Source organism: Dromiciops gliroides, chromosome 5, assembly GCF_019393635.1.
Source record: "Dromiciops gliroides isolate mDroGli1 chromosome 5, mDroGli1.pri, whole genome shotgun sequence".
In the NCBI taxonomy this organism is placed as follows: Eukaryota; Metazoa; Chordata; class Mammalia; order Microbiotheria; family Microbiotheriidae; genus Dromiciops; species Dromiciops gliroides.
In genome coordinates, this window is record NC_057865.1 from 280,767,471 (window position 1) to 280,780,076 (window position 12,606).

Consider the following 12,606-nt stretch of genomic DNA (forward strand, 5'->3'; position numbering starts at 1 on the left):
TTGTACCCACAAGACTTATGGATTGAGGGCCCTTGATGAAAGCTCAATCAGTAACCCAGACCTCCCAGGAGTAGAGAAAACCAGGGCAATAAATCAAACTCTCAGCGTGGGGCTCCACCCACCAACTAAGAGGCAGTAGCCTTATCTTGAAAGGAGATGTGGTCAGCTGATACTGTCTCCACTTCCCTGCCCAGTAAACAATATAACTATCAGCTGACTCATCTTCTCATTCCTTGTACTAGAGCAGAGGCAGATTGGTTTGCTCTTTCTCCCACTAGCTTCTCCCAAAACAATAGATCTCAGATTAAGTGGATAGAATTGAGTCCCACTGACAGATCCAAAAAGATGACTTTCTGTTGTTATCCGTGTTGGAGCTCCTCTTTCAGAATTCTTTTTTTTTTTTGGTGGGGCAATGAGGGTTAAGTGACTTGCCCAGGGTCACACAGCTAGTGTCAAGTGTCTGAGGCCAAATTTGAACTCAGGTCCTCCTGAATCCAGGGCTGGTGCTTTATCCACTGCCACCTAGCTGCCCCTCCTCATTCAGAATTAACCTGTCCTCCTCTAGGGAAGGGCATCACCCTTCCACACTTAGATCCTTGGCTCTTATTTTGACATAGAACTTAGAATGTCTGTGCAGTGCAGTATTTTTGCCCCCCAAACCCTTGAGGGCTGCTGAGGACCAAGGTATAGAGATGCTCTCCAGCAAAGAGGAAAGCAACTTGACCCAACTGGAACAATTAGGCAGAACCTCTCCCTCCCTCCCTGTCTCTGTGTCTGTGTCTCTGTCTCTCTCTCTCTCTCTCTCTGTCTCTCTCCCTCTCTCTCTCTTCCTCTCTCCTTCCCTCTCTTCCCCTCTCAGTTTAGGGAAGCCTGTGTGTCCTCATCTCAAAGTAGCCCTACCTGAAGCCAAGAGAAGTCATCTAATGCCATCCTATCTATAAGAATATTCATGTGTCTCTCTTTGTAGTTAATAGTTGTTTTGGATGGGTTAGGATGGAAGAGGCAGCAAGGCAGGAAGGCCTGGGTTCAAATATCACCCCAGACACTTACCAGCTCTGTGACTGGGCAAGTCACTAACTTCTCTGATCCTCAGTTTCCTTGTCTGTAAAATGAAAGTGTTGGACTCCCTACTCTCTTCTAGCTCTAAATATGGGGCCACTAGGTGGCACCATAGTGCAGAGAGTGCTGAGTCTAAAGTCAGGAAGACTCATCTTCCTGAGGTCAGATTGGCCTCAGATACCTACTAGCTGTGTGACCCTGGGCAAGTCACTTCACCCTGTCTGCCTCAGTTTCCTCATCTGTAAAATGAGCTGGAGAAGGAAATGGCAAAAACCCTCCAGTATCTTTGCCAAGAAAACCCCAAATGGGGTCATAAAGAGTTGGACACGACTGAAATGACAAGGAAAGTTCTCAATCTAGGACTCCCATGAATGTTTATAGTGAGCTAGGAATTTCCCTGAAAATCCACATGCTTTCTGGTTCCATTAAGCATCAGTCTCCCTCTCCTTAGAGAAAAGTCATTTAGTTATCCAGTGGGACCAAGCATTCTTCTGTTCACTCCTTAAAGGTCCTTGGGAGTCTGGCTGGGAAGGCACAAATTTCTGCACTCCAGTTCCCTTCCTGGGGCAGTATGATTAACAAATCTGACCAAGAGTGCAAGAAGAGATCTGTAGGGAGGGCATTGCCTTTAAATCTAAAACAACACAAGCAAGCATAGAGAATAATTTGGGGGCTGAAGGGATTGGACTAGTGGCAACTTACCGACGGCTACTTTCACACATACACACATACCCCTTTGATATTCCCCCTCCTCCAATCCTATACATGCAAAAACACAATTACCACACATGGCCTCCATTCAACGCCCCTCCTTCCATCCCCCACTGGCAGAAGAAAACAAGTCAGGGCAGCTAGATGTGGAAGTGGATAAAGCACTGGCCCTGGATTCAGGAGGACCTGAGTTCAAATCCGGCCTCAGATACTTGACCCTGGGCAAGTCACTTAACCCTCATTGCCCTGGGGGGAAAAAAAAGGAAGAAAACAAGTTGACAGTTTATTCAATGATTGAAGTACATGCTTTAATATTAGAGTCACCTCTAAGAGAAAAAAAAAAGGTAGCTCAGAGCCCCCAGAACTATTCTCCTTTGTGCAGTGATAGGCCAGTAAAGGAATTTCAGGTGGTAGAGCGTGTTGTTACCTCTGGATGCTGGCATCAGCCTTGTTCAGGCCAATTCAGGATACTGGGTGTTGGTGAGGTCTTCCCTTAAACTCATTTAACATAAGTCATAAAACAATCATGAGTTGATAACTATCTCCAGATTTTTTATTTTTTTATTTTTTGGATCAGAACTGATTGGTTTCACTGGAATCAAAACTTCCCTCTATCAATGCAACTTTTTGTTTAGTTGTTTTCCAGTGGTGTCTGACCCTTTGGGATTTTCTTGGCAAAGATGCTTGGCAAGGATATGGGGTAGTCTGCCATTTTCTTCCCCAGTTCATTTTACAGATGAGGAAACTGAGGCAAACAAGGTTAAGTGACTTGCCCAGGATTATACAGGTAGTAAGCATCTGAGGCCAGATTTGAATTCAGGAAGAGGAGTCTTCCGTAATTATTGAGAGAATTACCTGGGGCTCTGAGAGCTTAGCTGACTTGCCGGAGTAACACAAACAGTATGAGTCAAAGATTGGATTTGAACCCGGGTCTTCCTGACTCTGAGACCAGTTCTTTATCCATGACACCATGATGCTTCTTTTCAGAGTCATTTTAATTATTGGGGCATAAAAACAACTAGTACTAATTTCCAATACCAATGATTCCTACAATAATCTAGAGAGTTGTTGTTGTTTTAATTTCTCAACCCCTCCTAAGGTATATATGTATTACTTAGATTGAATGTGAATTTCAATTAAACATGTTATTAAAATTTTCTCTCCTACCTCGATGCCTTTATTCCAGGCTATCCACCATAGAATGTCCAGACTCCTCCCTGAGTTCCCTTCAAGGTTAAACTCCTACGGGATTCACCCCACCTTTTTCCCCAAGTCTTATTGCTTTCCCTTGACTGGACAAGTTACTTTGCATTTATTCTGTATATATCTTTTCCCTTTATCTGTAGTCATGGTTCACACACACACACACACACACAAAACACTTGAAGAATGTAAGCTCCCCGAGGTTTAAACCAGTCTTTGTATCCCAAGCAAAGTACCTTGCACATAACAGGCACTTCTCAAATGCTAAGTGAATTTGCTTGACATGTATAATAAGACCCGCTGAGATAACTGGAAATACCCAGATTATAGAATCACAAGTTTTGTTTTGAAACCCTGAAATTACTACTCTAAGCACTAATTTGAGGCATGGGGGTGGGAACCTTCCTTCAGGAAGAACATAAAAGCAAGGAAACTTAGAAAATGAATAAATAAATGTATAACTGGGGCAGGGAGCATAATTCAGCCCACTGAGGGATTTCCGGTCTGAGCAGCTTCCAATAATCTTTTCCACCAACTGTGTGGCTGCTGTGTGAACTGTGATGTGTGGCTGCTTGAAACTTCTAAGATGCTGCTAGTTTAGAAAAGGAAAAAAAAAAGAAAAAAAACTCAGGGAAGCAGTTGAGGAAGGGAGTGAGGGAGGGGTGTATTTCCTTGATGCTGCAAAAGATGGTACAAACACATAACATCATTCACTTGTAGCATGCATGCTGACCCCCACCACTATCATTGAATTTTGTAGGAGACCTTTGGGGTCATCTAGACCAACTCCCCCATTTTACAGATGAGGGAGACTCTAAGAGATGAAGGGACAGAGCTAAGGTTTCAACCCTTGTCCCCCAGATACCAAATCCAACATTTCCTCCATCACTGGTACTCCCTTTTTGGTGCTTCCAAAGTGATGTGACCTAGAAGAGGATCTGTTCTCCTTGTCTGCACTTTGGTCTTCACCCAAGAAAGGCCCCTGGTCTCCTGTAGCTTCAAGTGCTAGCACTCCTCTTGGCTCTAGAACTTTGACCAGGTCCCATTCTCCCTTATGACTGACCAGAAGTACTTGTTCTTCTCTACCCTGGAATTGGGACCCAGAACTGCATATGGATAATACAGTTGCCAACCAGTGTCAACTTCACCCACTGCCAGCAAAAGGCCCCTTGTAATCTCTTTCTGACCAGTTGTCCACCACCACCACCCCCCTTCCCACCTCTGGGCTGAGAGCTCCTGAAGCTGCAGCAGGCTCTGGACAGGCCTCCATCCTGGATGTCACAGACCCCTCCTGTGACCTCCTAACTTGTCTAAGGCCAGAAAAACGTCTCACCCTGGCCTTTTGTCGGTTCTGTTGCTTCAAAATTTGATTTGAGGCATTATTTTAAGGTTGTTCAGAGGGGAATGTTGTAAGAGTTCAGCTGGATCTCTGCTTCTAATCTGCCATCTTGGCCCAGCCTTCTACAGCGATCTTTTTTTTTTCTTTTTTTTTGGGGGGGGGGGCGGGGCAGTGAGGGTTAAGTGACTTGCCCGGGGTCACACAGCTAGTAAGTGTCAAATGTCTGAGGTCAGATTTGAACTCAGGTCCTCCTGAATCCAGGGCCAGTGCTTTATCCACTGCGCCATCTAGCTGCCCCCTCTACAGTGATCTTTTGACAGTTTGACTAGTATGGCCCTGAACTTAGGCACTGTTGTCATGTCCTGACTCACTAACAATGCTTGTCCTTCAGATTTGTAATATTAACCTCATAATCAAGTCCCGCCCTGTCTAAAGGTCAAGTTTGGGTGTCCTACTGGATATGAGCTTGGGGATCCTGGATCTAGAGCTTGAAGGGCTCTCAAAACCCATGCAGTGCAAATCCTTAATTTGCAGAGAAGGAAACTGAGGCATAGGGAGGCTGAGCACCTTGTCCAAGGTCACAGTGTTAATGTCAGAGAGAGATTCTGAACCTAGGCCTGGGAAGGAAGAGCCCAGGCCCTTTCCACAGGGATGTGCTGCAGTGACTTCTCCCAGAGAATCTTAATCACCAGCCTCTTTAACTGCAAGGAAAATCGAATATTCAGTCTAGGAAAAGGGGTTACGAACCAGAATTAGCCAAATGCTTATCGAGCATCTACTTTGTGCAAGGCTGACACCTACTGGTAACTTCACAGAGGGAAATGGAATGGTACAGGCAGGTAGATGGCAATTCTTAGGGTCGGGAAGACCCTGGTTCTATTCCTGTTTCTGACACATAGAAGATCTGTGACCATGGACAAGTCATTTAAACCCTTGGGGTCTCAGTTAACTCTTCCTAGTTTTTTTTTTTTTGGTGTTTTTTTTTTTTTGGTGAAGCAATTGGGGTTAAGTGACTTGCTCAGGGTCACACAGCTAGTAAGTGTCAAATGTCTGAGGCCGAATTTGAACTCAGATCCTCTTGACTCCAGGGCTGGTGTCCTATCCATTGCACCACCTAGTGCCACCTAGCTGCCCCTCAGTTAATTTTTTAACACTCTAAGTTATGAGCTGTGTGACCCTGGGCAAGGCATTTAACCCTCATTGCCCTGCCCCGCCCCCCAAAAAAACTCTTAAATTATGGATGAATTGCCAATTTACTTTAGTGGAGTATTTTTAGACAGATGAAATCATAGGTCCAAACCAAAAGCCACTATTTTAGATGATAGATAGATAATTAATAGATAGATACAGATAGACAGACAGATATAGACAGACATACAACTAGATGGATAGATTAGATCAGATTAGATTAGATTGACAGATTTTTTTCAATGCAGCCCCTGCTCTCAAGGAGCTTACATTTTCCATCTGGGGATGGAGGAAGATATGTCATGTACATTAATAAACATAAAATAGAGAGTGAAAATAAAGAATAGTAAAAGGAGGAAGCCAAAGTGTTGTAGGAAATCTAGATTCTTCTCCACAGGAGGATTTGTTTAGTAGCAGAAGCAAGGTTAGAACCAAGGTCTTTTTTTTTTTTTTTTGCGGGGCAATGGGGGTTAAGTGACTTGCCCAGGGTCACACAGCTAGTAAGTGTCAAGTGTCCGAGGTCGGATTTGAACTCAGGTCCTCCTGACTCCAGGGCCGGTGCTTTATCCACTGCGCCACCTAGCTGCCCCAAACCAAGGTCTTTTGATTCCAAATCCAATGCTCTAAGCAATGCACATTGCCTTCACTGAAACACAGGAAGTAGGATTGCCCTACCTCTTCCCCCCCTTCTCTGTCTCTGTCTCTGTCTGTCTCTCTCTCTCTCTGTCTCTCTGTCTCTCTCTCTGTCTCTCTCTCACACACACACACACACACACACACACACACACACACTTAAACAAGAAGGTTTTATGGAGGAGGGGATACTTAACCTGAAGAAAACGTTCGTAAAAGGCAGGGATGATGATGGATGGTATCCCAAGCATAAGTGATGGCCAAGGGGAATGGGCACAGAGCTACAAAACAGCTATGAATCCACTTTAGTTGCAACAAAACAGCAAGAACAATATGTTCCCCGAACTGAATCAGAACCACCTCTTCATTCTGCCTGCTTAGGTCTCTGCTGACTACAAACACTTGCTATGAAAATGGGAAGGATAATGCCTTGTTCTCATGATGCTTTCCAGCCATTATCGTCAGAGAGATGCAAGGTCTACCTTGCTTCATTAGCTTTTTTTTTTTAAGTGAGGTAATTGGGGTTAAGTGACTTGCCCAGGGTCACACAGCTAGTAAATGTTAAGTGTCTCAGGCCAGATTTGAACTCAGGTACTCCTGACTCCAGGGCCGGTGCTCTATCCACTGTGCCACCTAACTGCCCTGCTTCATTAGCTTTCTAATGTGGCTGGAATTCCTGGATGCCTTTGAAGGACAGCTCCACAAATTTCTGAATAATGTTGTCATATGACAGCTAGAGAACTAGCTCAAGGGGAAAAGAGTCTCCTTATGGATTTCAAGAGTACTTTTTGTTCCTTGTTAGGTGTACTTTCCATAGTGTCACTCTGATCTCATAGCACTGAGTGGTGCTCGTATGCCCTTAGAATCACAGAATCTCTGAGTTGGCAAAGACCTCAGGGGTCATCTAGGACAGGGAATTCCTGTCTGAATGTGACATCCCCAACAAATGGGCATTCAGCCAATGGGCACCCCTCCCTCAAAGGACAGCCTATCCTACATTTGGTTCACTCTGATGATTAGAAAGTTTTAGCATATAATGAGCTAACCCCTGTCTCTGAAGCTTCCACCCTAGTCCTCTTGGGTTAAGCTGAATAAAGTGAATTCCTCATTCCTTTGACAGCCTTTCAAATACTTGAAGATATCTGTGGTGCCCCCTCCCCCCCACCCAAGTTTTCTCTTATCCAGGATAAATAAACATCCTCAGCTGCTGCTGCTGCTGCTGCTGCTGCTGCTTCTAGTGAGGCAATTGGGGTTAAGTGACTTGCCCAGGGTCACACGGCTAGTAAGTGTTAAGTGTCTGAGGCCGGATTTGAACTCAGGACCTCCTGACTCCAGGGTCGGTGCTCTATCCACTGCATCATCTAGCTGCCCCTTATCCTCCGCTTCTTTAACCAATCCTTGGTTGTCATAATAATTTGCGATTTGGTGCTAAAGAGTTGTGGATTTGGGATCAGGGGAATGGGTTTTAAATCCCAACCCAGAAGATCCATATTTTGACCCTGGGAAAGTCACCCCTCTCTAGGCCTTAGTTTCCTCATCTGTAAGATGAGGGGCTTGGATTAGATGACTCCTAAATTCCCTTCCAGTACTAGATGCAGAAGTTTTAAGCTCCCTCAAAATGGTGGCTCCCCTCCTCTGGACACATCCATGTCCCTCCTATAATATGGATTCTGGAATTTAATTGAGTTCAACATCTATTAAGCACCTCCTAATATTCGAAACAAGAGGTTTTAAAGGACAGAGAGCCGGCATTGTAGTCAGAAAGACCTGGATTCAAATCCTGCCTCTCACACATATTCCAGATGTAGAAATTTCTTCCACTAATGAAGATGTCTACTGAACATCAGTTCAAGATATCTGAAAGGCAGTTGGAGATATGAGATTGGAGGGAGACAGAGAGATAAGGCAGAAAAGGTAGATCTGAGAATCATCAGCATAGAGGTGGTAGATAATTAAATCCATGGGAGCTGGTGAGATCACCAATTGGAATACTAAAGGGGGAGAAGAGAAGCCAGCCCAGGACAGAGCCCTGTGGGATACATTCCGAATCAAGAGTTGGATGCAAGAGACTGAGGAGCAGTCAGAGCTAGAATCAGGAGAGCTCGGTATCCTGCAAACCTAGAAAGAAAAATCTTCAGGGAGAAAAGGGTGATCAACAGTATCAATGGCTACAGATTCAAACAAGCTAGTAATGCTAAGAAAGAATGGGAAACTGATGAAGAAGAAAATATAGGTAGAAAAACATCACCATTTCCTACAGAAGTTTAAATTAAATAAAGCAATCACCTTAGTTAGGAGACCAGAATGGCTTAGGAAACTGCTTTAGACAACACTTTATCTCTTTGCCAGGGAGGCATTGTAGAGATGGTCAAGAATGGTATAGAATATAAATGAATTTATAAAACATCACAGAAGAGGAAAGCAGAAAGTTATACACTGTATCATCTCATCAGATTATGGTGGGTAGGAAACCAAGCCTCCAACCAAAAAAGATCATCCCTTGAGCATTTATAGCATTTATATCCCAAGATCATTATAGATTCCTGGAAGGACTACAGACACAAAAATGGAACCCATATGCTAGCATGATCCAACAAACTGTGTTGATCAGTAAAGACAGTGGAACCGCCACATTTGGATTGTAACACTTCAATCTCAAATGTTCTACACAATGAGGAAATATGAAGTCAATAGCATTTTTAAAGGACAAAAATGAGAATAGTCAGCCCAAGCAAGTATATGTAGGGGGATCCATTTTGCAAGTAGCACAAGATTGAGGAATTCATTTTTCAAGATATCTACAAGAGCAGAAAATATTGAATGAATGGAAAATGTTACGGATGGTAATTCCCAAACAAACAAGGCAATTTGGAAGACATCAATAACTTATGACTCATATTCCTATTTTTTCTCATCTTTTAAAAAAGTCTTGATATTGAGGGTGTCCTTAATGAAAATATGAGGACAAGTTTTCAGAAATAACTGACAGTAGTCACGAAACTGACTGGGAGGGATAAAGAAGGGGATCCCGTTGCTGTGTGCATTTGATTACCCTCCCCCTCTCTCCTCCCCTCCCCCCCCCCCCCCCCGCAAAAAAGAGAGAGACACAGGACCACTAGATGGCACAGTGGATAAAGCACTGGCCCTGGATTCAGAAGGATCTGAATTCAAATCCAGCCTCAGACACTTGACACTAGTCACTAGTGTGACCCTGGGCAAGTCACTTAACCCTCATTGCCCCACCAAAAAGAGAGAGAGAGAGAGAGGCAATTGTCTCCATAGGACCAAAGGCAATCTTAAGGCTTTCCACCTCCAACTAAAATCAAATGCTCTGCTTATCACTATTAAATGAAGCATTAAACAGGGAGACATACACTAACCAAAACTTGTTGCCTTCATCGTGTATGATCTTCTGCAGAGGGTTCAAGTGGGGGGCAGGGGAATTCTCTATAATTAATGAGGCTCTCCAGATAGTCCTTTTTGTGGAATGCATGGCATTGGATGTTCAGCTCCTTGAGGGCGAGGGGGGTTCATTATTTTGTCTTTGTATCACCAGTGCCTAGCACAGTGCTTTGCATCTAGTTGGTGCTTAATACATGCTCATCGAATTGAATGATTGATTGACTTGAGTCCTAGAGCCTCATAGAATCTCCTCTTTGAGATCGATCGTGGCATTTACTTAGTAATTCACAAAGGAAAAAGCAAGGGGGTATTAGAATATATTTGGCCCAGGTTATGTTTGTTTGTTTTGCCAGGCAATGAGGGTTAAGTGACTTGCCCAGGGTCACACAACTAGTAAGTGTTAAGTGTCTGAGGCCAGATTTGAACTCAGGTCCTCCTGAATCCAGGGCCGGTGCTCTAGCCATCTAATTCCCTTTTTAAAAAGTTAGATGATAAGCTCCCTGAAGGCAGGGACTGTCTTTCTTTTTCTTATTTGTATCCCCAGTGCTTAGAACAGTGCCTGGCACATAGCAGACACTGAAATGTTTATTGACTAAAATGTATGGATATATGTAGCCATACTTTTATTTTTATATCTGAATATAAATGTATATGCATGTTTATTTCCCACGACTGGGATACAACTACAAATCTTAGAATATTACAGTACGAAGAGAATACAAGCTACAGGTGATGAGGGTAATGGGAAGACACAACGGGCCAGGCTGAGGCTGTGTTGTTTGTCCTTCCTTCTGGAAGAGGGCCGTGACATGACTTTCAGTAATTGGATTTAAGGGAGGGAGGGAGGGAGGGCTGTGCAATGTCATCTACCTCACTCTCTCCTCCAGAGCCTTCTGGAGGTTATCGGGATGACCTGAAATGGCCTTGGATGTTTAAGGCAACTGGGGCTAAGTGACTTGCCCAGGGGTCACACAGCTAGTATCTGAGGTGGGATTTGAACTCAGGTCCTCCCAACTTCAGGGACAGTATTCTATCCACCTCGCCACCCAGCTGCCCAGGCCTGGGTAACACACTGTCAATGATACCTTAATGCATAAAAGGTCTCATAAAAGAAATCAGGCCCTATATGACCAGAGGGGCCCCTTCTTAGGACAAAGACTCACAAACAGACAACCTGGATGTTCCACTAGCATCCACCAAATGTGACAAGGGAGGCAGTGTGGCACAGAGGAAAGAGCAGTGGCTTTGGGATCAGAGGACCCGGGTTCAAATCCCACCACGTGGGCTTGCCACCTATATATCTTTAGGCAAGTGACTTAATTTCCCTGGGCCTCATCTGTAAAATGAGAGGATGGAACTAGAAGGCTTCCAAGGGACCCTGACAGGTCTAGGGTAAGCTAGGATTCTACAGTCCAGAGAAAGGTCTCTTAGCCGGAACAGTTGATTCCCTCTCGAAGATGATACAAACACGGAACCACACAGGATAAGAAAGTTGTAGATGGATCAAAATCTGCACTGTTGGAAGCCTTTCTTAATCGCCTCATAGAAGTGTTGTATAGACCAAAATAAATATTATAATAGTTATAATTATATTATAATAGCATCATATTTATTATTATATCATAGTAATTATAATGTATCATAGTAAAATATAAGAAGAACAGTGTTTTCAGATTTGAAAGCATTATGCATGTTATCTCATTGGATACCTCATGGTAACCCTAAGAGGTAGGTGCTATTATTATTCCAGTTTATAGTTGAGGAAACTTAGGAAAGCAGAAGTTAAGTGACTTGCCCAAGGTCACAAAACTAGGAAGTATCAGGATGGATTTGAACTCAGAACTTCCTGACTCCAAGCCCAACCCTCTTACTGTGCCAGAAGCTGCCTCATATATGAAAGTGCAAACAGTAACAGTAAGGTGTTATACATAAACAGGGTAGAATCATCATTATTCCTATCATAATCCCACCTGGACGGTTTTTTGGGTTTTTTGTGTGTGGTGTTTTTTTTTGGGGGGGGGGGGGGTTGTGGTGTAATGAGGGTTAAGTGACTTGCCCAGGGTCACATAGCTAGTAAGTGTCAAGTATCTGAGGCCGAATTTGAACTCAGATCCTCCTGAATCCAGAGCCAGTGCTTTATCCATTTCATCACCGAGCGGCCCCTCAGTTGTCATAATAACTACTTTACTTTCAGCTCTAGGAGGATTGTAGTTTTTGTTGTTGTTGTTCAATCATTTTAATCATGCCTGACTCTTTGTGACCCCATTTGGGGTTTTCTTGGCAGAGATACTGGAGGGGTTTGCCATTTCTCTCTCCAGCTCATTTTACAGATGAGAAAACTAAGGCAAACAGGGTGAAGTGACTTGCCCAAGGTCACACAGCCATCAAGTGCCTGAGGCTGAATTTGGACTGGGTCTTCCTGACACCAGCCCCATAGCTCTAACCACAGTACCACCTGGCTGCCCAAATTGTAGCTTGCTCTTATTTAAATCTAGGATACTTTTCTCCTATTTCACTAAAACACTGTTTTGAAAATTCATTAACTTTCGAAGTCCTGTGTAGGTCACAGCAACACAACCTTCTATAAATTAACATCTGGGGGCAGCTAGGTGGCACAGTGGATAGAGTGCCAGCCCTGGAGTCAGGAGGACCTGAGTTCAAAATATGGCCTCAGACACTTGACACTTACTGGCTGTGTGACCCTGGGCAAGTCACTTAACCCCAATTGCCTCACCACACACAAAAAAATTAACATCTGGATAATCTTCCTTTCATATTTTGCCCCAAAATGTAACTTCTAGGGTAAACCATCCCATAAGGCCCCTGTAATCCCACCTATATCCCTGTACTTCAGAATTGTCCAGGACCCTCCCTGCTCTCTTTGGCTAACATCTGTGAGGGTGTGAACCATCACCACCTAAGGAAGCCAACCACCAGTGACGCGCTTTCTCCAGGCATTCAGATTGCTCTTTATTTTCTCCAACGGTTTTAAGAAAAATAGGCAAAGGGGTGCCTAGAGATGAAGTCACACTTGCCAGAGCCCGGGGGTGTTTGGTGCATGTCGCCTACAA